The sequence below is a fragment of the Mesoplodon mirus genome (assembly GCF_964341445.2).
Source record: "Mesoplodon mirus genome assembly, chromosome: 15".
Taxonomy (NCBI): domain Eukaryota; kingdom Metazoa; phylum Chordata; class Mammalia; order Artiodactyla; family Ziphiidae; genus Mesoplodon; species Mesoplodon mirus.
In genome coordinates, this window is record NC_138991.1 from 23,676,495 (window position 1) to 23,701,621 (window position 25,127).

General features: G+C 49.3%; 1 pseudogene across 1 annotated transcript; it reads left to right on the forward strand.

Moving 5' to 3' along the window:
* Positions 1-539: 539 nt before the first annotated feature.
* On the forward strand, positions 540-23,927 carry LOC309816704 (fer-1-like protein 4; annotated as a pseudogene). Its single transcript, XR_014296210.1, has 26 exons — positions 540-618; positions 1,067-1,122; positions 1,490-1,578; positions 1,676-1,775; positions 10,190-10,342; positions 11,332-11,485; positions 11,640-11,764; positions 11,989-12,123; positions 12,248-12,423; positions 12,859-12,975; positions 13,068-13,229; positions 15,391-15,585; positions 15,729-15,787; positions 15,876-16,007; positions 17,032-17,074; positions 17,166-17,475; positions 17,579-17,695; positions 18,991-19,145; positions 19,690-19,849; positions 20,365-20,468; positions 21,648-21,746; positions 21,984-22,233; positions 22,791-23,047; positions 23,135-23,237; positions 23,340-23,641; positions 23,742-23,927. The product of XR_014296210.1 is annotated as a fer-1-like protein 4 (transcript).
* The last annotated feature ends 1,200 nt before the right edge of the window (positions 23,928-25,127 follow it).

Below are 25,127 nucleotides of genomic sequence, written 5' to 3' on the forward strand. Positions count from 1 at the left end.
CAAGCTAGGAACACACATTCAGTCACTCATTAATTCAATAAATGTGTTGAGTGCCTCCATGCTAATGCTGGGAGCTAGGGGATTCATTTATTAATACATCCATTCGGGCAGTGTTTTAAGGGTTTGCAATGTGCCAGACCCTGAGCTGGGCATTGAGGATAGTGAGGTGACAAGGAACAACATGAGGCCCACGTCCTTGAGTCCTCACAGGCTAGCAGAGACCAGCCTGGAGTCTGGCCCTCTCCCCTTGCCTCCATCCCCACACTGTCGCAGCTCCCACCCTACAAGGAGGCAGGAAGGAGGCTGAAGCTGGTGCAGGCAGGGAGGACTGAGCTGACCACAGGGACCTTACCCCTATCTCTCTGTCTTCCCACTTCCTCCCTACCTGTGACCCCCAGGCCTGCTGATTTTGTGTTTGACTGAAGGGCAGGGATTGCTGAACCTGCTGGGTGAGTCCCTTGAGTCAGAGGCGATTCAGGTGGGTGGGCAGGTGGGCAGGAGGGCAAGCAGGCAGAGGCAGAGCCAGTGGCCCTGGGACAATGGCTCTGACTGTGTGTGTGTGGTGACTGACAGGGCTGCCGGGCACCCATGACCTACAAGTGAGGCTCAGCTTTCGAGGTGAGGTTTGTTCACCCCATCCCTAGGCATCTCTACAGCCTCTCCCCTTTCTCCCCAAGCCCCATGTCTCCAACTCTCTGCTTCCCTCCCTCCCTGTTTTCTTTTTTCTTTTTTTTTTTTGCAGTACGCGGGCCTCTCACTGTTGTGGCCTCTCCTGTTGCGGAGCACAGGCTCCAGACGCGCAGGCTCAGCGGCCATGGCTCACAGGCCCAGCCGCTCCGTGGCATGTGAGATCTTCCCAGACCAGGCCATGAACCCATGTCCCCTGCATCGGCAGGCGGACTCTCAACCATTGCGCCACCAGGGAAGCCCTATCCCTCCCTATCTTCTATGTCTCTTTAAGGGTGAGTCCAGGGGGATTAGACCCTGGGCCAAGGGTGAATGGAGGGATGATTTTTTTGTGTGCGTGGGGAGGAGCTGATAAATGACTAGGTTCAATTCTGAGCAGATTTTATCCAGAAAACAAGGAGAATTCACTGTGGTCAAGAAGCAAATATTGGTGAGGTCAGTGGGGTTGGATTCTGGATGGGGAGAAGCTGATCTGTGCCCCATCTGAGTCCATCCTTGGTTTGGGAGGTTTATTCCTGGCTTTGGGAGGTATAGTCTCAGGAGGTGGGGCTGATTTCTGGATAGAGAGGTTAGACTCAGTTTGGGCAAGTCAGAATCAAGACTGGGGGGATTAGTTCTTGATTGGTAGTTAGCCCCAGATCAGCCCTAGTTTGGGAGGGTTGGTTCCAGGTTTAGGAGATGAGTCCTAGAGTTAGCTCTCAGTTTTTAGGGTTGGCTCCTATTTCAGGCTTGGGAATAGGCTCTGGATTAGGGGTCAGTGTCAGCCCAGCATTGAGTGTCACAGGGCTCCTCCTATTCCCAGCTGTTCCGTTGGCCACACTATGGGGCTCCACTGGCTGGGGAGTGACTGTCTGTACAGGTGGTCAACTGCAGCCGTGTGTTCAGCCCCAGGTGAGCAGGCCTGGGGAGCCAAGGATGCAAGTAGGGGTAGAGGGTGGCTTGCGACCATTCTCCTGGGTCATTCTTCTGCTTCATGCCACACCCCCAGGTCTCTGGGGATGTTGGTGATATCCCTGCAGCAGCTACAGACTGCAGGGCATTTGGTGCTTCAGGAGGCCCTAGTGGATGAGAATCTGTGCTTGTCCCCGGTGAGTTCCGTCAGCCCCCAGCCTGCCACCCCCAAGCCTGAGAGTCCCTCTAGATAGAGGGCTCCGTTTCTCCGAGGGGAAAACCCAGACCCAGACAGGAGTGGTAACAAGGCCCCTGAGCCAGGCGCCTTTCATTACAGCCCCCAGGCCAAGATTCAGGTTCAGCTCTGAGGGCCAGGGTTGTGTGGCAAGAGGAGAAGCTAAGGAGCTCCGTGCTGCTCCCTGACCCTGTACCAGGCGCAGCTCCTGTGGGAGACGAAGATGAACCTGGCTGGATCTTCCTGGTGTTTCATGGAAGGGCAGTACAGCCTGGTAGAAATGAACCTGGGTTCAAATCTTGAGTCCACCACTTCCCAGCTGAGAACTTGGACAAATTATTCAGCTTCTCTAGGCTGTTTCCTCACTTACCTTATGTGAAGTTGTACAAAATGTCCCGCTTTTCATTCAGTCTGTTGTCATTCGCTGAGCTCTGATTATAAGCCAAGTACAGTGCTGAGCAATGACGATTGAGTGGTGAGCAAAACCAGATAAGGACTTGCCCTCTTAGAGCTCCATATCTGAAGAGAGAGGCAAACATTAAACAAATATTCACACAAATAAATAGATGGGATTGGATAGGATCACCTAGGGAACAAAAAAAAAAAAAAAAAAAAAGGAAAAATCTGGACTTCCTTCCTTGGTGGTCCAATGGTTAAGATTCTGCACTTCCAAGGCAGGGGGCCTGGATTCGATCCCTGGTCCACATGCTGCTCGGTGAGGCCAAAAAAACCCCAAACAGACAAATCTAAGGACCTGGCAAGCTCCAGCATTTAGAGAGAGGGTCAAGGAGGAGGCCTCAGCCAAGGACTTGGTTGTTGGTCACTTTTCTGTCCTCATCTTACTCAACCTTTCAGTATCAGTGGACACAGTTGACCCCACCCTCCTTCTTAAAAGACTCTGGTGTTGATTTCCATACCCTTGGTTTTCCTTCGGCTTCCCTGGCCATTCCTTCTCATCTCTTTTGCTCGCTCTCTATCTTCTTTACCTCTGAATGTTCCAAATGTTCATATGGGTATGTCTTAGGGCTTCATTGTAAGGCTCTCTTCTCTGTCTACATTCTGTATGTCTCCAAAAGAGCAACCAACTTTAATCCAGTTTAATTCCTTGCTTGATTTTCTATAAGGTGCAATTAAACTCTTTCCATTTTCACTTTACTGAAATTATTTTACTACTAAAATTATTCTTTGGCAGGGAACTTTCAATGAAAGATTTGTTCAAATCATATTTCATTTTTTTAAAAAAACAGCATTATTATTTATTTATTAAATTTTTTTTTTTCTCTTTTGGCTGCGTGGCATGCAGGATCTTAGTTCCCCAACCAGGGATTGAACCCATGCCCCCTCCGGTGGAGGCACAGAGTCTTAACCACTGGACCGCCAGGGAAGTCCCTGTATGTCACTTGTCGAGATTTTTTTTTCTTCTGTCAATTTTTAATCAATAGCAAATGTTAATAAGTGCAGTTTTTATTTATTATTTGTTTATTTATATATCTGGCTGAGCTGGGTCTTAGTTGTGGCATGCAGGATCTTCGTTGCTGCGTGTGAGATCTTCATTGTGGCATGCAGGATTTTTTTTTTTTTTTTTAGTTGTGGCATGTGGGATCTTTAGTTGCGGCATGAGAGATCTAGTTCCCTGACCAGGGATCGAACCCAGGCCCTCTGTATTGGGAGCACGGAATCTTAACCACTGGACTACCAGGGAAGTCCCAATAAGTGCAGTTTTGTTTTTTTAAATTGAGGTATAATTGACATTTAAATAGGTGCAGTTTTGACTCTTGTCAGTTTTATTTTGTGTTATTTTATTTCAAATTATTTCTGCCCATAGAAGTCTTGGAGCAAAGAGCATTAGTAAGTTAAAAAGATAAACTCTGGGAGCAGTATTAGGTGAAAAATCCTTGGAGTCACTTATTTTGTATATTTTTGAAAATTTCCATAATAAAAAGCTAAGACATCATTAGGGGTCAAAAAGGGACCAAAATATCATGTTTCAAAAATCATTTTACGGGCCTCCCTGGTGGCGCAGTGGTTGAGGGTCCGCCTGCCGATGCAGGGGATATGGGTTCGTGCCCCGGTCTGGGAGGATCCCATATGCCGCGGAGCGGCTGGGCCCGTGGGCCATGGCCGCTGGGCCTGCGCGTCCGGAGCCTGTGCTCCGCAACGGGAGAGGCCACAACAGTGAGAGGCCCGCATACCGCAAAAAGAAAAAAAAAAAAAAATCATTTTACTTTACCTGACAAATATTTTTTGAGCATCTATTAGGTGCCAGGCCCTGAGGTTACAGTGGTAATCAAAATGAAGTCCCCGCCATGCCTTACTTTCTTTTTTTTTTAACGTATTTTAAAAAATAAATTTATTTATTTTTATTTTTGGCTGCATTGGGTCTTCGTTGCTGTGCGCAGGCTTTCTCTAGTTGTGGTGAGCAGGGGCTACTCTTTGTTGCGGTGTGCGGACTTATTGTGGAGCACGGGCTCTAGGCTCGTGGGCTTAGTGGTTGTGGATCACGGGCTCTAGAGTGCATGCTCAGTAGTTGTAGCACATGGACTTAGTTGCTCTGCGGCATGTGGAATCTCCCCGGACAAGGGCTCAAACCCGTGTATCCTGCATTGGCAGGCGAATTCTTAACCATTGCGCCACCAGGGAAGCCCTTCATGTTCATTTCTGATTTTAGGTATTTATATATTGTCTTTTTTATTCTTTGTCAGTCTAGCTAAAGACTCATCAATTTTGTTGATTTTTCCAAAGAACCAACTTCTGGTTTCATTGATTCTTTTGTTTTTCTATTCTCCAGTTTATTTTTCTCCACTCTAATCTTTATTTACTTCCTTCTGCTAGCTTTGGGTTTAGTTTTCTCTTCTTTTTCTAATTCCTCAGGGTATATAGTTTGGTTATTGACTTGAGATCTTTCTTCTTCTTTTTTTTTAAATAAATTTATTTATTTATTTGTTTTTATTTTTGGCTGTGTTGGGTCTTCGTTGCTGCGCATAGGCTTTCTCTAGTTGAGGCAAGCGGGGGCTACCCTTTGTTGCAGTAGGTGGGCTTCTCTTTGTCGTGGCTTCCCTTGTTGCAGAGCACGGGCTCTAGAGTGCAGGCTCAGTAGTTGTGGCGCGTGGGCTTAGTTGCTCTGTGACATGTGGGATTTTCCTGGGCTAGGGATCGAAACCGTGTCCCCTGTATTGGCAGGCAGATTCTTAACCACTGTGCTACCAGGGAAGACCCTCCTTCTTCTTTTTTTTTTTTTTTTTTTTTTGCTATACGCGGGCCTCTCACTGCTGTGGCCTCTCCCGTTGCGGAGCCCAGGCTCCGGACGCGCAGGCCCAGTGGCCATGGCTCACGGGCCCAGCCACCCCGCGGCATGTGGGATCCTCCCGGACCGGGGCACGAACCCGTGTCCCCGGCATCGGCAGGCGGACTCTCAACCACTGCGCCACCAGGGAAGCCCCACATTTTTAAATTCAATTATTTCCATCTGGCTCCAGTTTTCTTATGTTTGTTGAAATTATCCATTTTAAACTCTGTACTTTTCCCACTAGATCCTTTAGAATTTTTATCACAGTTATTTTAATATCACTGTCTAATAATTCCAACATTTGGGTTATCTGTGGGTCTACTTCTACTGATTATTCTTGTCTTGACCATGGGTCACATTTTTTGCTTTTCCTATTCTTATAATTTTTTATTATGTGCCTGGAGTTTTGTATAAAAGAACAGTAGAAGCTAAAATAAATAATATCTCCAGAGAGTTTTGATGAAGTCTACTTTAACTAATTTTTCTTTTACGTTTATTGTTTTCTGTTACCTGTGTAAGAAAATTTTACTACCTCCAAGCCACAAAGATATTCTCCTATGTTTTTAGGAGAATAAAGATAGTTTCCTAAAAGTTTTATGGTTTTAGATTTTACATTTGGTTCTCTGACTGTTCTCAAGTTAGTCTTTGCATATGGTGTAACATATGGGTCAAAATCCTATTTTTAAAATATGGACATTGAGATAGTCTAGCACCATATGTTGAAAAGATTTCTTTTTCCTGTTGAGTTGCTTTGGCTTTTTAATTGAAAATCAAGAGACTGTATAAGTTCCTCTGTTGAATTTTTCATTTCAATCATTGCACATTTTTTTTTGCTTTGTTTTTCTTTTTTTAAAATTAATTAATTAATTATTTTTGACTGCGTTGGGTCTTTGTTGCTGCGCGTGGGTTTTCTCTAGTTGTGGTGAGTGGGTGCTACACTTCGTTGCGGTGCGTGGACTTCTCATTGTGGCGGCTTCTCTTATTGATGAGCACCGGCTCTAGGCATGTGGGCTTCAGTAGTTGTGACATGGGCTCAGTAGCTGTGGCTCGCAGGCTTTAGAGCGCAGGCTCAGTAGCTGCGGTGCACGAGCTTAGTTGCTCTGCAGCATGTGGGATCTTCCTGGACCAGGGCTCGAACCCCTGTCCCCTGCATTGGCAGGAGGATTCTTTTTTTTTTTTTTTTAATTTATTTGTTTATTTATGGCTGTGTTGGGTCTTCGTTTCTGTGCGAGGGCTTTCTCTAGTTGTGGCAAGCGGGGGCCAGTCTTCATCGCAGTGTGCGGGCCTCTCACTATCGCGGCCTCTCTTGTTGCAGAGCACAGGCTCCAGACGCGCAGGCTCAGTAGTTGTGGCACACGGGCCCAGTCGCTCCGCGGCATGTGGGATCTTCCCAGACCAGGGCTCGAACCCGTGTCCCCTGCATTGGCAGGCAGATTCTCAACCACTGCGCCACCAGGGAAGCCCCGGCAGGAGGATTCTTAACCATTGCGCCACCACAGAAGTCCCTGCACTTTTTATTTCTGTAAGTTCTATTTTTTTCAAATCCGCTGTGTTATTTTTCACTGTTTATTATTCCCAGTAAGTATTTATCAGGTTTGTCTTTTGTTTCATTTAAGAATAGTAAGCAGAGCTGTTTTTATAATGTCAGATGATTCCAGTAGTCGGTTTTGGGGGGTTTGTTTTCACTCTCTGTTTCTGCTGATACTTCCTCATGGTTGTTTCCTTCTGTGCTTAGTTGCTTTAAACTGTGAGCTATTCATTATAGTTTCCTCAAAAAATTATTTGTGGGACTTCTTTGAGTCCTGGAATAAAGGTACATTCTTCCAGAAAACATATGACTTTCCTTCTGCCCTTGATCACCTTAAACTGAAATTTGATGTTTAGCAACACCCAGGCCCAGTGAAAAAAATTGGCTTGTGGTTATTCTTTTCAGGGACAATTTCCAACTTCCACTACACTCAGCCAGACAACTCTGTTGATCACTGGATGTGAGAAAGCAGGGCAGGTTCAGTTATGGTTTATCTTTATCCTGAAGGTGTGATTCCCTGGGGTTCTAGTTTTTAGGGAGGAAAGATATCTCCCATGAGACTCCTGCTCTGAATGGTATCTGAGCTCTTTATATTGTTTTTACTCACTGTCAGGTCATGAAAAGCTCAGGGTTGCCAGGTTTGGCAAATGCCCTTGTGGCAAAAGTTGCTGAAATGCTCTGTTAACTTCTCTGGATTCCTATCTTCATTCAGGGCTTGGTATGATAATTCTTCATCCTTATTATCTCACCACTGCCTTTAATAAATATTTAAAAATATTTTATCAAGTCATTTTAGTTGGTTTTAGTGAGAGGTAGGTCTATTTCATTCTTTTTTATGGCTGAGTAGTATTCCATTGTATATGTATATCACATCTTCTTTATCCATTCATCTGTTGATGGACATTTAGGTTGCTTCCATGTCTTGGCTATTGTGAATAGTGCTATTGTGAACATTGGGGTACATGTATCCTTTTGAATTAGAGTTTTATCTGGATATATGCCCAGGAGTAGAATTGCTGGATCATATGGTAGTTCTATTTTTAGTTTTTGAGGAACCTCCATACTGTTCTCCATAGTGGCTTCACCAATTTACATTCCCACCAACAGCATAGGAGGGTTCCCTTTTCTCCACACCCTCTCCAGCACCTGTTATTTGTAGATTTTTTTTGTTGTTGTTGTTGCTGTACGCGGGCCTCTCACTGCTGTGGCCTCTCCCGTTGCGGAGCACAGGCTCCGTACACACAGGCTCCGCGGCCATGGCTCGCGGGCCCAGCCGCTCCGCGGCACGCGGGATCCTCCTGGATCGGGGCACGAACCCGTGTCCCCTGCATCGGCAGGCAGACTCTCAACCACTGCGCCACCAGGGAAGCCCATGTAGATTATTTTAATGATGGCCATTCTGACTGGTGTGAGGTGGTACCTCATTGTAATTTTGATTTGCATTTCTCTAATAATAGCGATGTTTGAGCATTTTTTCATGTGCCTGTTGGCCATCTGTATGTCTTTTTTAGAGAAATGTCTATTTAGGTCTTCTGCCCATTGGGTTGTTTGTTGTTTTTTGTTGTTGAGTTGTATGGTCTGTTTATATATTTTGGAAAGTAAGCCCTTGTTGGTCGCATCATTTGCAAATATTTTCTCCCAGTCTGTTGGTTGTCTTTTCATTTTGTTTGTGGTTTCCTTTGCTGTACAAAAGCTTGTAAGTTTGATTAGGTCCCATTTGTTTATTTTTGCTTTTATTTCTATTTCCTTGGGAGACTGACCTAAGAAAACATTGGTACAATTTATGTCAGAGAATGTTTTGCCTATGTTCTCTTCTAGGATTTTTATGGTGTCCTGTCTTATATTTAAGTCTTTAAGCCATTTTGAGTTTATTTTTGTGTATGGTGTAACTTTATTGATTTACAAGGCATGATGATTTTAAATAGGGGAAGGAGAGGGTCAGCTTTGGAGTGATCAGTTCTAGCTATTGTTTGTTTGCTTACTCAATGATATTTGAAGTCCTATTTTATGCCAGGCTCTGTATGAGACCCTGGGGATCCACCCCTGTCATGTTTCTTGCCCTTTTGGGGCTTATGTTCTGGCGAGGGAGACAGACTATGCATCTTAAATGCATGAGAAAAATAATGATGATCTGTAGGTATTGCTAAAGAAGATGTTATAGAAGCTAAGGGGTCAGGGGAGAACCAGCTTACATAAGGTGGTCAGGGAAGACTTCTCTGCAGAGACAGCATTTAAACTGAGACCCAGAGGATGGGAGCAAGCTAGGCATTCATGAGAGAATGAGTTGGAAGGGAAGACTGAAGACAGGAAGACTGTCTCAGTTGTCTGGACAAGAGTGGACTGTGTTGATCTAAGAGAGTGAGGAAGGGGGACATTGGCAGGACTTGGTGATTAGATGTTGGAGGAGAAGGCTGACACCAGCTCAGGTACTTAGCTGATGTGAATGGGCACACAGTGGGGATCACTGGGGAGAGATCAGGTTGAGAGGAGGGAAAAGTAAGGAAATCAGGCTGACACAGACTCCAACATGGTGAACCCTGAAGACCTTATGCTAAATGAAAAAAAAGTCAGTCACAAAAGGACAAATGATTCCACTCATATGAGGTACCCAGGGTAGTCAAATTCATAGAGAGAAAGTAGAGTGGTGATTGTCAGGACTGGGAGAGGGAAATGGAAAGTTAGTTAGGGTTTTTTGTTTTTTTCATTTTCTTTTGTTCTTTTTTCTTTTTTTTTTTTTTTTAGGCAAGGCTTTCTTGGGGCCCCTGCTGCAGCAGGGGGCAGTGACAACAAATAACAGTTTTCCTTGCCAGCTCGCTCCCCAAAGTGGGGCGAGCTTGTTCCTTATATGGGGTGAGGGTAGGGGTGTGTCTAGGAGTCGGGCTGGAGGGGTGGCTTAGGTGTTTTGCCCACCCCTTAGGTGGTGTGGTGTGCAGGGGGCATGCTCAGTACGCTGCTTTTGCTCACAACCCCCCTGCTTTTGCTCCAGGCTCTTCAAAAGTGCTAGTTGGGCTTTTTGGTCTCTTTGTGTTTAATGGATACAGAGTGTCAGTTTTGCCGTGAAGAAAGTCCTGGAGTGGGCGATAGTGATGGCTACTGAGCCTTCGCTCTAGAGACTGTGCTCCGCAACAAGAGAAGCCACCGCAATGAGAAGCCCGCGCACCACAACGAAGAGTAGCCCCCGCTTGCAACAACTAGACAAAGCCCACATGCAGCAACAAAGACCCAAGGCAGCCAAAAAAAAAAAAAAATGTGAATGTCATACTGAACTGTACACTTAACAGTGGTTGAGAGATGGTAAATTTTACGTTATGTGTATTTTAACACAATTAAAAAAAAAGAGAGAGACCAGAAAATAAAAGTCATGTTGGACTTTTGAGTCTGATGTGGCCTGTGGGGCATCCACAGGGGAGAGATGTCCAGGAGGCAGGTGGCCAGATGGATCTGGGGTTGAGGGGGAAGTCAGGGCTGGAGATGGACTTTGGTCCGTCCACCCAGTGGCAGCTGTGGGAGCAGGTGATCTCAACTCCAGATTCACCTCTGTAACCCAGTTCTCTGCCTGCAGCCCCAGCAATCCCTCCTGGATGTGCTGGTCTGGATGCTCAGTGGGCGGCACCATGTGGCCTGGGCCCAGATCCCCGCCCAAGATGTGCTGTTCTCTGTGGTGGAGGAGAAACGAGGCCGGGACTGTGGGAAGATCCAGAGTCTGCTGCTCACAGTGAGGGGTCCCGGGGGCGAGGGTGCTGGGACTACATTGGGCTGAGGCTCATAGGGCAGCACAGACATTGGGGTGAAGCCATATGGTGCACAACAGGGGTCCCCAAACTATTTATTTATTGGTTTATAATTTTCGGCGACGCCGTGCTGCATGTGGGATCTTAGTTCCCTGACCAGGGATTGAACCCGTGCCCTCAGCAGTGGAAGTGCGGAGTCCTAACCACTGGACTGCCAGAGAATTCCCTCTAAGCTATTTTTTAAAATTAAGTTTCCGGTCAAAAATTTTTAAATTTTAATTTTGTTCAATTAAAAAAAAGGTTTTAATTAAAATTTTTTTTCACTTTTAAAATTGTTTTAAAATTATTATTTTTTAAAGTGTACCAAACTCTTTTTAATTATCCAAAGTGCCAAAAGGAGATTGTGCCTTTACCCAGGTGAACTTTGATGTGAGATAAACCCCAAATACTGTCATCTCTGCTCCTGAACTGGCCCTTTTGCTGACTAGGCTCTGACAGATGAGCAGGGTTATGAAAATGGGAGTGTGACTAATTAGTTCCTTATAAGTGCAGCTGATTTGGAGGCAAAAGATTTGTAAATGAGGTGTCCTTGGGAGAGACACCAGCAGGGGTCCCTAGTGGTGAGAAGCTGTGACCACAGGGGTAAGGGACAGGGAATCTAAATGTGTTGGGGATGAGGGGACAGATGGGTGAGGGTGGGGTAGGGGAGAGCAAGCTCAGAGCATAGTTTTGGGGTCTGGGGTCTGGGCTATAGGACGTGGCAGTGTTGGGGCAGGAGGGATAGGGAATGAGAGGGAGTTTAAGGGTGATGGGGCGTCGGCTGGAGGGCATGAAGAGGGTGGGGTACAAGGAGTACTCTTTGGATTAGGGATCTGGTGATGCAGAGAGTAGGGGCCTGCCTTGGAGGAGCAAGATGGTTGGCCTAGCTGGGGTAATAAGAGGTGGTCCCTAACATGCTTCCTCCCCACAGCAGGCACCTGGGGCAGCCGCTGGCAAGGTCCGTGCCAAGCTGGAGCTCTTTCTGGGGCTGGAGCTGGGCAAGCAAGCCAAGGCCTGCACCTCAGAGCTCCCCCTGGACCTGCTGCCTGAGCCCTTGGCTGGGCTGCCCCTCAGCCTGGACTGGGACCGTGAGTGCGGGGCGTGGGGCAGGCGGGCCCAGTTCTCCATTTGCCCGAGGTGTGGGGCTAGATGCTCAGCTGGGGGTTCGGATCGGAGGGGTCTGGGGTCAGGGACTCCAGGGGTCCATGAGCTAACATGACCCCTTCCTTCTCTCCACCCCAGACTTCAGCTACTTCCAGCTCCGGGCTCACTTGTACCAGGCCCGAGGTGTGCTGGCAGCAGATGACAGTGGACTCTCGGACCCCTTTGCTCGAGTCCTCATCTCTACCCAGTGCCAGACTACACGGGTGAGGGCTGGGCTGGGATGTTGGTGGAGGGGCCCTGGGAGACAAGGCGGGGTGGAGGCTGAGCTTTTTCCAAGACCCTAAGTCTCTCTTCCTGCCTTGGATTTTCAGGACAGGATATTGGATCAGACAGCCCTGATTTAGGGGGTGGCGTAGAACCAGAGGGTCTTAGGGGCGAGGAGTTCTTCTGACGACTGCTGTTGCCTCCTTCCCTGCATCCCCTCAAGGTCCTGGAGCAGACGCTGAGCCCTCTATAGGATGAACTCGTGGTGTTTGATCAGTTAATCGTGGACGGGAAGAGGGAGCACCTGCAGGAGGAGCCCCCACTAGTGATCGTCAATGTCTGTGACCACAATAAGTTTGTGAGTGTGGCCTGGGCTCCACCTGGGTTCCCACCCCCAAGGATCCCCTCTTCTTGTCTTGATGTGCCCTCCCCGGGTTGCTGAGCCTCTTCTACTTTTGTCTTCACTGCCCTGCTCCCCGAAGGGCCCCTCTGTGTTCCTGGGTAGGACACTGGCCGCCCCGAGGGTAAAGCTGTTGGAGGACCCTTACCAGCGTCCTGAGTTTCAGTTCTTCCCCCTGAGGAAGGGGCCCCCGGGCAGCCCGGGAGCTCATCGCCACCTTTTGAACTCGTTTAACTGGACTACAGTAGCCGACTTGAGGTCAGAGTGCTCTGGTCTAGCTGGCACACACCGTGGATCGCTTCTGCTATTTGTTTAGGTCATCCAGTTCCAGGGATGTGGGCATGTCCCAGGGTTACCTCTCCAACTCCCTTACCCCCAGAGAATGCAGGCTGCAGGTCTGTCCTGGGACTGCCTGACTCCAGGTAACACTTGAAGTAGACCTACCCTAGGTTCACCTTGCCAGGCCTCCAACCCCAGAGAACCCAAGCCCGGGTTGATCCTCATGCCTCAGACACCCATCCTCCTTCCTGTACATGGCTGTTTCCTGAGACACCCCCCTCCCATCAATCCAGCCTTGCCAGGTTCCTCTGGTTTTATATTTCACCAGCAGTCCTCCATTTCTTTTCCCCGAGCCTAGGCTTTCCCTCCTTTGGCCTGATTCCTCTTTGACCTCTGATCTCTTGTTCCCTTCAGCCCTCAGTACCTAGTGATGTGGAGCCCCAGGACCTGACCACCCTGGTTGAGCCCCTCTCCAGATGCCTATCCCTGCCACCGTACATGCGCCCGGTGCTTAGGGAGTTCCATGTTGAGATAGCACCAGGCACTTATCCTCCTCCCTTCCCTACACCTGGGTGTCCTTCAGTCAGGTACAGGCCCCTGAATCTCCCCCTTCCCAACCCCAGGTACTGTTCTGGGGTCTGAGGGGCCTTGGCCGTGTGCATCTGTTTGAGGTGGAGCAGCCCCAGGTTGTGCTGGAGGTGGCCGATCGGCGAGTGGAGTCCGAGGTCCTGACCAGTTACCGTGAGAACCCCAATTTCACTGAGCTCGTCAGGCATCTGACAGCTGACATGGGCTGGGGGCCAGAAGTGCTGGGCTGAGAAATGAAAGAGGACAGTGGGATGGTGAATTCGTGGCTGGTTATATTATATTAACCCAGGGGTCACCAAACTTTCTATAAAGGGCCAAATATTAAATACTTTAGGCTTTGTGGGCCATACAGTCTCAGTTGCAATTACTCAACTCTGCCATCATAGCATGTAAACATCCATAGACGACAAGGAAATGAATGAGTATGGCAGTTCCAATAAAACTTTATTTACAAAAACTGGCAGCAGGCCAGATTTGGTTTACAGGCAATAATTGGCTGATCCCTGGATTAATTCATGAACTGGTTGTGCTCTATTGGCTCTGTTGATTGAGTGGATTAGCCAGAGGTCATGAAGCGTGAGTCCAAAGGAATCTGAGACACCAGGGACTATGAAGACAAATACATTCTTTGTTTAATTTGTAATTACTGTACTCTGGTATGGGCTTTGGAGTCAACTTCTGGCAATGTCACTCAGGAGCTTGTCAAATCACTTGTCTGATCTGAGCTTTAGTTTTTCTCTTTGTTTGTTCGTTTAAAAAAGGGACGAAAGGGTGCTATAAGGAGCCAATGAGAGAAAGGATCTTGGTGAAAGGGCTTTGTAAACTGAAGAGTGCTGTGCCGGGGCAAGGCGGGGACTGGGACAAAGCACAGTGGTTCCCGACTGCAAGGGGGAGCACAGCAACATCAACAACAACAAAACCCCACCCTATCTCATGACTCTGTGTCACATGCAGCACTTTTCAGTTTGAAGACTTCATCGTGCTATAAGATGACGAAACCGAAAGCACTTGGCTCACCGAACTTCTAGGGGGTGTTCGTCTCATTGGAAAACACCCCTCGCTCCACTGTGCACCTGAAAAGAATGTGAATGCTTCTGTTGTTGGGTGGAGGGTTCTATATCAGATACCAGTCAGGTCAAGTTGGGTTGATAGTATTATTCAAGCCTTCCTAAAAAAAGCCTCCTTGGGAATCTTATGTCTAGTTGTTCTATCCATTATTGAGAATATGGTATTGAAGTTTCCAACTTTTGTTGAATTGTATGTTTCTCCCTTTATTTTTTTGTCTTTTTTTACTTGTATTTTCAGTTTTTGTTGTTAGGTGCATATATATTTCTAATTGTTATAGCTTCCTATGAGTCGATCTGTTTATCATTATAAAATGTCCTTGTTTGTCTCTAGTTTGTCTCTCTTTTTTGTCTTAAAGACTATTTGTCTGATAATATAGCTACTCCAGTTCTCTATGGTTAGTATTTGCATGGCATATGTTTCCCCATCCTTTTACTTTCAACCTATATGTATCTCACAAAAGAGCATCTCTTAAACAGCATGTAGTTGCATCTTTTTTTTTTAATCCAGTTGACAATCTCTGTCTTTGAACTGTTTAATACAGTCACATTTGATGTTATTATTGATAGGGTTGGATTTACATTTGCCACTTTGCTATTTGTTTTCTATAAGTCTCATATTTTTCGTTCTTCCTTTACTGCCTTCTTTTGTATTACATAGATATTTGTTAGTATACTGCTTTAATTCCTTAGTTGATATTTACTTAGTAGTTGCTCTAGGGATTACAGTATGCATACTGATTTTTCACAATCTATTTCAGATTAATACTAATTTAGTTCCAGTAAAATAGAAACCCTTTTCTCCATTATAGCTCCATTAATTTCTTCCCCCTTTTGTGCTGTAACTGTCACATATACGTAAAATAAAGCCAACAATACAGTATTATAACTGTTGTCCCCGCCCCCTGCTTAGGATCCATTGATAGATATAGAATTTCTGGATTAAAGGGCATACATAGTTTTATGGGTCTAAATCTATCTTAGCAAACTGAGCATTGGTCCTTTACATAATGATAATAACAACAACCGCCTCATATTTCTGATGGCGCTTTGTAGGTTCCAAAGTACTTTTGTACTGTTACGTCATTTGATACAATAGCCTTTCCAGTCCAGGATCGTGTCCCCTTTTTAGCTGGGAAATGGGTTCAGAAAGCAATGACTCACCAGAGATGACTCAGTGAGGCTGTGAGCTTTGAATGCATATTTAGCTACACTGTTTTCTCATCTATCTCTGCTGCTGCCTTTTCTCCCCCCGCAGTCTGCAGAGACACAGGTCCTCTCTCCCTACCCCCAGGACTTGCCAGAGCAGCCTTATCTGCAGCCCCCCTCAGCATCCTGGTGATTGAGCGCTGGGCCTTTGGCCGCACAGTGCTCGTGGGTTCCCACATTGTCCCCCATATGCTGAGATTCACACTCCGGGGTCAGGAGGATCCCCCTGAGGAGGAAGGAGAGGAGGAGACAGGGGACCTGGTGCCCAAGGTACCTCAAGGTAAGGGGCTTTCCCCTTAGGGGCCACCAGACAGAAGTCCATCTTGTTCCTGGCTGAGATGGCTCCAGGGGACCCTCCAGTGGAGCACTGAGTCTGACTTCTACTTACCTGACCTTCTCCTGGTGTCTTTTATCCCCTCTCAGAACAGAGGTCCCGGGATCCCTTCTTGGCTGAAGTGGGGATACCCAGGCAGCTCCTAAAGGTGATGGAGTATGGGGGATGGGTGGAGAAGGGACTGGCGGGGCTTGGGGTGGTGCTAGGTTAGAGGCACTGAGTTCTTGCTCCCTCAGGCTCGTCTGAAGAAGCTCCCTCTGGGAGGCCTCCTGAATCAAGGCCCAGAGCTGGAGGAGGACATCCCAGATCCTGAAGAGCTCGACTGGTGGTCCAAGTACTATGCATCTCTACAGGAGCTCCAGGAGCAGGTGGGAGCAGAACAGGGTTCTGGGGGTTGAGGGGCTGGAGACAGAGGAGGGTAAATGGTAAGAAGAAGGATCTCATCAAACATGGAGCTCTACAGGTTTTCAGAACTCTTTGTTACAGCCATCTTTTCTCATCTTCACAACAATTTGAGAAGCTGGGGATTATTAACTCCATTATCTAGAGCTGTGTTGTCCAACAGAAATATCGTGTGAGCCACATAATGTAATTTTAACTTTTGTAGTAGCCACATCAAAAAAAAGTAAAAGGAAACAGATGAAAATGATTTTAATAATATATTTTATTTAACCTAGTATATCTACAGTATCATTTCAAGAAGTAACCATCATAAACAATTAATAGTGAGGTTTTTTTAATTAATAGATTTTATTTATTTATTTATTTTTTTATTTGTGGCTGTGTTGGGTCTTTGTTGCTGTGCGTGGGCTTTCTCTAGTTGCGGTGAGCGGGGGCTATTCTTTGTTGCGGTACGAGGGCTTCTCACTGTGGTGGCTTCTCTTGCTGCGCAGCATGGGCTCTAGGCACATGGGCTTCAGTAGTTGTGGTGCACGGGCTTCACTAGTTGTGGCTCGCGGGCTCTAGAGCGTGGGCTCAGTAGTTGTGGTGCACACAGGCTTAGTTGCTCCGTGGCATGTGGGGTCTTCCCGGACCAGGAATCGAACCCGTGTCCCCTGCATTGGCAGGTGGATTCTTTAACCACTGTGCCACCAGGGAAACTCAATAATGAGATATTTTATAGTCTTATTTTATACTAGTCTGTAAAATCTGGTGTGTAGTTTATACTTCCAGTACATCTCAGTTTGGACCAGATGCATTTCAAGTGCTCAATAGCCACATGTACCTGGTGGTTACATATCAGGACTATATGATAAACTAAGGCTTTGAAAATGCAAGTGGCTTACCCAGCTGGAACTTGAGCTAAAGTTTTCCAACTCCCTATCCTGGAAAAGGGGTAGATTAAGGAGGTAAAGGGTAGGGAAGAATCTTTGACCTGCGCTTTGATTTCAGACCAACTTTGATGAGAACGAAATGGATGATGCTGGGGATTCAGGTAAGAGACTGGCTTTCTTGTTTTTCCTCTTTCTGTCTCCCTCCCTACCCCCACACCAGTATTTCTAACGGGTCATTTCTGCTGTTCCCAGATGGGGGCAATCTCCTTTCTGTGGATGGGGAAGCCCAAGACCAGGGTAAGGCTGAAGTCAAGGCTCTGTGTCCCAGAAAAAAGCAATCGCCACTCTGAAGGTAACTGGGTGTTGGAAGAGGGGATTCTGCTCGGATTCTGGACATCAAGCTGTCACCGAGGCCCTCACCTTTCAGACTTACAACAGCTCCCTGGAAGAAGAGTTTAACCACTTTGAAGATTGGCTGAATGTGTTTCCCCTGTATCGAGGGCAAGGGGGTCAGGATGGAGATGGAGAAGAAGGGTCTGGAAACCTTGTGGGCAAGTTCAAGGTATGTTTGGGGAAGGAATGGGGGACCAGGGAGCACAAGTGGGGATGCAGGAAGACTGTCTTACCAGTGTTTTTTCTGCTCCATACCCCCCAATCCCACCCAGGGCTCCTACCTCATTTACCCTGAATCAGAGGCAGTGTCCTTCTCTGATCCCCAGATCTCCAGGGGGATCCCACAGAATCGGCCCATCAAGCTTCTAGTCAGAGTATATGTTGTAAAGGTGAGCATCCATTGGCCTGGCATGCCTCTAACTCCGGCAAAGGTAATGTACACAAAACCTACAGACTGAAGGGATCAGAGTCCAGCTTTTTCATTTTTCAGATGGGAAATCTTAGGCACAAACGTAAGAGACTTCACAGGGTTACACATCTTGCTCACAGCAGAACCTGAATTTAGAGCTTAGATCCCCTAATTCCTTATTTGTAGTTCTAGTCTCATAGAATGGGGAGTATAATTCCAGGAAGAGCACAACTCTGTAAAGCTTTGTGATGGCCTGTCATCAGATACCTTTGTACAGGTCCTCCCATTGCTGCAGTCTTCATACAGTGCTCAACAGGGCCCTGAAGTTGCCTTAAAGGCATCTCAGGGAGTGAGGGGAATGAGTGGGTTGCTACCCCTTCACTCCCGGCAGAGAGCAGATGCTGTACTTTCATCTCGTTTAAATATAGGCATTCTGACTAAGATGTAATTTAAAGAAACATTCTGTGGCATGCTTCTACCATAATGTAAGCATCCTAGTGCATACATTAGATAGTAGACGTCATCTGGACCTTCTACTTCTAGCAACATTGCAGACCAGATGGTCTGAAATAAATTCTTGATATAATAGATCTAGAAATGCTAGATAAACAATCTTTTAAACAAATGCTAAGCTCATAAGAAAGGGAATTCCCAATGGGCCAAAATGAGGAAACAGCAGGAATCCCTGAACAAGCCCTGAAGTCAGATTCTCTTGAGAGGATTTGTCCATACCTGGACCCCAAGCCTTAGGTTCTAATATCTAATAGCCTATACAAGGTGGGAGACACAACCAAGACCCTTGCATGAAGCAGCACCCAGGAAGGGCTCTACTCTCGGTGAAAGGTGGGCAAAAGGAAGCCCACCCACTGGGAAAGAAGCCTGTAAGGTAAATGGTCTATCTCAGCCTCTGTTCCAATTGGGGGAAATAGAAAAAATGTCTTCCCTGAGGATTTACTATTAGAGTTTTGCCCTCACATTGATTTAAGACTTGAATTTTTATTATCTGCTTAGTCCACAAAACTCAAAGTTGAGAGATTGGCTTAAAGTAGTCCCAAATCAGGCTTCACAGACTTCCCTAGATTTAGATAACCAAATTTGGGTTCACAATCCCAAATTATAAAATATATAAGAAAACAGTCTCAGGTGTGCAGGCTTCTCATTGCGGAGAGGAGTTACAAACCTGGATCCCAGGTCCTCAAAGGCACCCATCCCTGCCCGTGCCCAAGTACGTTCATATGCTGGATCCAACTGAGGCACATTCCTTTTCTGCCGCAGGGATGGCTACAGTGCCTGGTGTGACGCATTTCGGCCTTCGCAGATCCTGGCGGTGCTGTGCCTACCCTGTGGCCTCCCCCCACCTGAATACCGAGCCGGGGCTGTCAAGGTGGGCAGCAAACTCTTTCTGACACCGCCAGAGACCCTGCCCCCAGGTACCAGCCCCTCTCCACAGCCCAGAGGGAGCAAGATGGAAGAACAAAGTACTGGGGGACCCTGGTGCCCAGCCTAGTGTGCCCCACAAAGAGCCCGCCTCCCTCTGCAAGCAGAGGAGGTGAGTTTTGGCTGAGTAAGGATGATAGTGGAGAGAAGATGGTCTTTGTTGTTGAGTGTGAGATCTCCAGGGAGCCCTAGTGAACCCCTCAGAGCCATAGCTAACTGGGGACACAGGGGTCCCATACAACATAAAATATGGATGCAGAATTTAGCTCATGCTTCATATATGGCCAGTGGTCTGTTCTCTAAACAAGGTCTGCGCAAAGGCCACAAAGCCTCCAATCCCACTGTCCCCCTGACTGCTGGCTTTTCACTGGCAGAAGTTGTTAAAGCTTTCTGTGCATTGTGGACTTGCCCTCCCAGCCCATGGGTTTGTCCAATGCAGCAGCTGCCTCAGCCTAGAGTGTCTATTGAGGGCAGGGGGAGGAAGGGAGGAGAGTTGGGAACTGTGCGGAACCCAAGCTCACACACCTCTTGTTGCAGGTAGTGGGGACTCCAAGGTGGCAAGTGAGGTCCCTGAGGAGGCTCAGGCATTTCTGGTGCTGTGGCGCTGGCAGGAGACGCCTGGGCTTGGGATCCAGCTGGTACCTGAGCATGTAGAAACACAGCCCCTCTACCATCGCCACAGCCCAGGGCTGCTGCAGTTGAAGGAGGGCTCAGCACCCAACCCCGGAACCCCAGGACTCCCACCTGGTCCTGGACCTGGGCCCCCAGGATGCCCTTTCTCCAAGACCTCCACCTGGGCACTGCCACTTCTGACTTTGGCTCCTGATCCTGGTCCCCAGCATCCCCACTCCAGTCTTGGACTTCCATCCTGGACCCCACACCCACACCCTGGACTCTGGTTCTGAAGGATCCCCACCCCTGGGCCACCAAGGCTCAGACCTGGCACTCCCAACCTGACCTCTACCCCAGATTCCCAGGATCTGGACCTGGGAACACTAGATCTTATTTTTGATCTCAACCTTCCACTTCTGGGGCCTCATCTCTGAACCCTCAGGCTAACCTCAACCCTGGAATTCCCAGTTCAGACTCCACCTTCATCCTCATACCCCAGGATCTGCCCTCTTGACCCCAGCTCTTCTCTCCACCTGGGGCAAGGCACAGCCTCTGGCCACAGGGCCGTTAGGGGGGGTGGGACCCAGCAAGACCCTTTAGCCTCTTCCTGTGCCCCCAGGGATCCTTTCATGTGTGGATTGACATCTTCCCCCAGATGTGCCTGCCCCACCTCCAGTTGACATCAAGCCTCGGCAGCCAATCAGGTAAGAGAGAGTCCTGGTCCGTCCTCCCATGGGGTGGGCACATCTTGGACAGCCCACATCTTGGACAAGGGCGCTCTGAAAACCTGTGCAAGGGCCCCCGTGAAGCAGGCAGAGCTGATCCAGGCTTCAGGTAGGTGAGCCATTAAATTCCCTTTTTTTTTTTCAAAAGCCACTGTGAGTTGGGTGTCTGTCACTTGCAACTGAAACAGTCCAAATACCAGTTAACCCCCTTTTGACCTGAGCTACTCTGAGTGGAGGGTGTGTGCACTTCAGATGTCAGCAATCTGTCACTTTCTACCTCTGGGCTCTGCTTTCCTTGGTGTCACTCTCATGGAGACTTACACAGTCTGGGGTCAGAGTGGCTTTTAACAGTGGAGGTTTACATCTTACTAACCAGACTACTTGAGCAGGTAAAAAAAACACATCTTTCCCAGTTAGAGCAAAAGTCTCGAGCTGACTCTCATTGGACCAGCTTGGGTCAAATGCTGATTCCTGAACCAATCTTTGTGATCAGGGAGCTGTAATGCATTGACTGGCCAGTCCTGGGTGATATCGTAGGTGATGTACCCACCTCTGGAGCCAGAGAGGGGTTGGTCCGCTCCACCAGGATCACACAGACTGACAGTAGTGGGGGTGGAGTGGGAGTCACCAACAGAAAATCAGAGTGCTGTCAACAAGTGAGGGGAAATTGATACGGGGCAAAAGAAAACAATAGATATCCAGGAAACCTCATGACAGACAAGGACAGGGCTACTTGGGGTAGGATCAAGAATGTCACAGCCCTTCCTTCTGTCCCCCAGGGGCTGCGTGCTGTCATCCCCACTTGGTGTCTCTCTGCAGACTGTCTCTCTGCTTGCACAGCACTTTGGCTTGTGGTGGCTCCAGCTCTGCATCTGATGCTTTTTGAGTCAACCTTTCAGGGTCTTGATTCCAAATTTATGGGTGGGAGAAGCCCATTGGCCCAGCTTGGGTCAGCAGACCATTCCTGGTGCCATCTGGGGGGGGGTGGTCAGTGATACCGGGGCTGTCCCTTCAAGGGACCACAGACATCCTGATCACCCGGCTGGGCACACATCAGGTGCTCAATGCATGTCGGTGGCTCTGGCCCAGTTCCTTCCTGCAGCCCCTCCCAGGACCCCTCTCGAGAGTCTGAAAACCCTCCCCCAATACATCTCTCAGCTATGAGTTCAGAGTCATCATCTGGAACACAGAGGATGTAGTTCTGGATGATGCAAACCCACTCACTGGAGAGATGTCGAGTGACATCTATGTGAAAAGGTAGGCCTACAGGCCGAGTGGGCACATGGCTGTGTACTAAGGTGAGATTTTGAACAGGGGCTTGGGCCCTGGGCTGAGCCAGAGCCCTGTCCCCTAAGCCCTCGATGGCGCCTGGAGCTGGGTGGAGGGACCAGTCTGGTGGTGAGTGGAGGGGCGGGCTAGGTGAGGAGCCGGTTTCTGGGCTTCATCCAGCACGGATGCCCATCCCCTCCGCCTGCATCTTTCCCCTGGCTCCAGCTGGGCGAAGGGGCTGGAGCGAGACAAACAGGAGACAGACGTTCACTTGAACTCTCTGACAGGGGAGGGGAACTTCAACAGGCGCTTCGTGTTCCACTTTGACTACCTGACCGCCTGACCGCCGAGCGAGAGGTGAGCGTCCGTTGCCGGCCTGGACCCTTCGCCCTGGAGGAAGCTGAGTTCCGGCAGCCGTCTGTGCTGGTCCTGCAGGTCTGGGACCATGACTGCATCTCCACCAACGAACGACTTCCTTGCTCCTGCTTAGCTGCCCTCCTCCCTCAACCCCTGGCCCCGATTTCTGCCCTCATTGCCCGGTCCCCTCTCCCCTGGGTTCCCTACTCTACCCCAATCCTCAAGCCTGGATTTCAGACTCTAGGTCTGCTTTCTGGCCTAATTACTGAACGTATTCAACTCTGAGCACCATAACCTCCATTTCCACCCAAATCTCCCACTCAATCCTCTAATTTGACCTGAGCTCGGGTTACACTGGACTCTGACTCCATGGCCTTTAGGCCCTGCTTTTGGCAGTCTGGTCCCATCCTTGGGCCCTGTATCATCAGGGTCTGACAACCTGCTGACATTTGGGCTGTGGTGTGTGGTCCATAGCTGTGGCCTGACCGCCACATTCTAACACTGGATGCCCCGATTTACAATCCCGCTGTGCTGCCCCTCCCCCAAGATGCTCTCAGCCATCTTGTCAGTTTCTACCTCTGGGCTCCGCTTTCCTTGGTGTCACTCTCAGGGAGGGGAGGTTGGTTCAGATAGACCTTGAGCTCCTGCCTAACCCAGAGAGCTCTGGACCTGCAGGATCCCTGGAGCTGCAGCTACCAGACATGGTGCGAGGGGCCTGGGGCCCCGAGCTGTGCTCCGTGTGGCTGGTCCGGGATGGGGCCAGGCCAAGGTGTCATCTGTCTCGCTGCTGCCGCTTGCGGGACTGGTGGCCTGTAGTGAAGCTGCGGGCGCCGGAGGCTCAGGCTGGCAAGAAGAAGAGGAAGAAGAGGAGGAAGGGCCGCCAGAAGACTTAAGAGTTCGTGGACTCAGGAGGCAACGTCTACATCCTCACGGTGGGTGCGGCCAGGCCAGGAACCGGGCCAGGCAGGGGCCAGGCCTGAGCCGGCCTAAGAACTTGGCTTCCTTCGCCCCTTTTCCAGGGGAAGGTGGAGGCAGAGTTTGAGCTGCTGACCGTGGAGGAGGCTGAGAAACGTCCAGTGGGAAAGAGGCGCAAGGAGCCGGAACCCTCGGAGAAGCCCAAGGGTGCGGGCGGTGCAGTGCAGGAGGCGGGGCCAGAGCCTGGGGGAGGGGGGAGGGGGCAGCCGGGGGCTTCCTCATCCTTCCGACACCACCTGCTTCCCGCAGCCACCCCAAAACCTCCTTCAACTGGTTTGTGAACCCGCTGAAGACCTCCGTCTTCTTCGTCTGGCGCCGGTGCTGGCGCATCCTGCTGCTGCTGGCGGCGCTGATCACTGTCTTCCTCCTGCTCGTCTTCTACACCAGGCCTGGCCTGATCAGCCAGGCCACCGTCCGCCCCCTCCACCACCCCTGACTGGCGTTGGACACTCATCCCGTCACGCCAGCTCCTCAACTCCTGCCCCTGGTGTCCTTCCCACCAACAGGAACCATCCTGGCGTTCCCTGCTTTCTCTGTGTAAACCTTACGGGGTATCCACCCTGTCCCCTGAACACATGCTGCAGATAATAAATGACACTGGGGCAGAGAACAGATGTATTCTTGGGTGGCCTCGGGTGCATGAATGCACAGGATGGGAGGCTGCCCACGTGGCCCTGCTGCTGGGAAGAACAGGGCCCCACGGGGGGTCACAGCCGAGGATCCCTGGCCACCGAGGTGTCAGGCCCTCGAGCAGCCTGCCTGCTGCACCTGCTCCAGCCGGCGGCTGGGTCCCTCTCACCCCAACTGCTGTGGCTTCTGCTGCTCCATGGCAGCTAAACCCTTGATGTGCTCCGTGAACCTGTACCAACCCTGAGAGGAGGCAGATCACTTAGGACACTTGACTGCAAGTGACAGAAATCCCAACCCAAGCTGGCTTAAGCAAAAAGGGAATTTATTGGCTTACACAGCTGTAATTCCCAGGAGTTGGTTGGCTTCAGGTGCTGTTTGTCTCAGGGTTCAAACAGTGTCACCAGGACTGGTCCTCTGCCTGAGCTTGGCGCTGCAGTCCTCAGGGGAAGCTCATTTGCAGACAGGTCTCTCCTCGGAAGTGCGGGATGGCTGCAGCAACCCCACGTCTCCCCATACTCACGTCCGGAATGAGAGAAAGCTTTCCTAGGCCTGACGGATCCTAGCTTGCTCTGGGTCACTGGGGTGGGGGTGTGGGATGGGATATGCTGATTGGGGCCCTCCCCTGGGGCTTAGGGTGGGAGATCAGCCCTCTTCCCAAATCACACAAGCTGACAGTGGGCAGAGAGGTTCCCAGAGGAAACCCAGGATACCGTTAACAAGGGGGAATGGTTCCCAGATGACCAAAAACACAAGGCTCACTACAGCTGACAATATCACCCGCAATTCATAAATGAGACAAGGGCCCACCAATAACACGTCCAAGGTCACAGCTCGTAAATGGCCACATCAGAGCTGGGTCTCATGTCCGGCTGCCTCCAGAAGTTTTGCTGTCATTGCCCTACTCTGCTTTCTGTCCTCTGCTTCTCCCCCCACTACTGTCTTACACTGAAACTCCCTGAGAAATGAATGGCTGAACTGACCAGCTACTAATGTCCCTGGTTCCCTGGGCTGTGCAGTGGTGAGGTCTCAGGGCCGGTTCCCCACACATCTTAAGGGCTGTAATGGGAAGGCCTGACTAGGTCCAGAGCCAGAGTCTGATGCTAGCCCTGCTCCAGAATGGCCACCACTACCTTCCCTCCCCATTTTTCAGTTGTGTCCACCCAGGAAATTGCAAAGGACCTGGCTGTACCCCTCTGGGCACCAGGAGCCAGCAGGCGCTTGGCACGTCGCAGGGTCAATGAGCAGGAGGGGATCAGGTGACTGAGCCCAGGGTGGCAGGGTGGGGCCCCAGCTTTAGCCACCACTGAGGTGGCAATCCCCAGCCTGCAGCCAGGGCCTATTACCAGTGGGGTCGCAAACTCACAAGGCTGGGGGCCAGGATGACTCCAGGAAGCTCATCCTGGACAG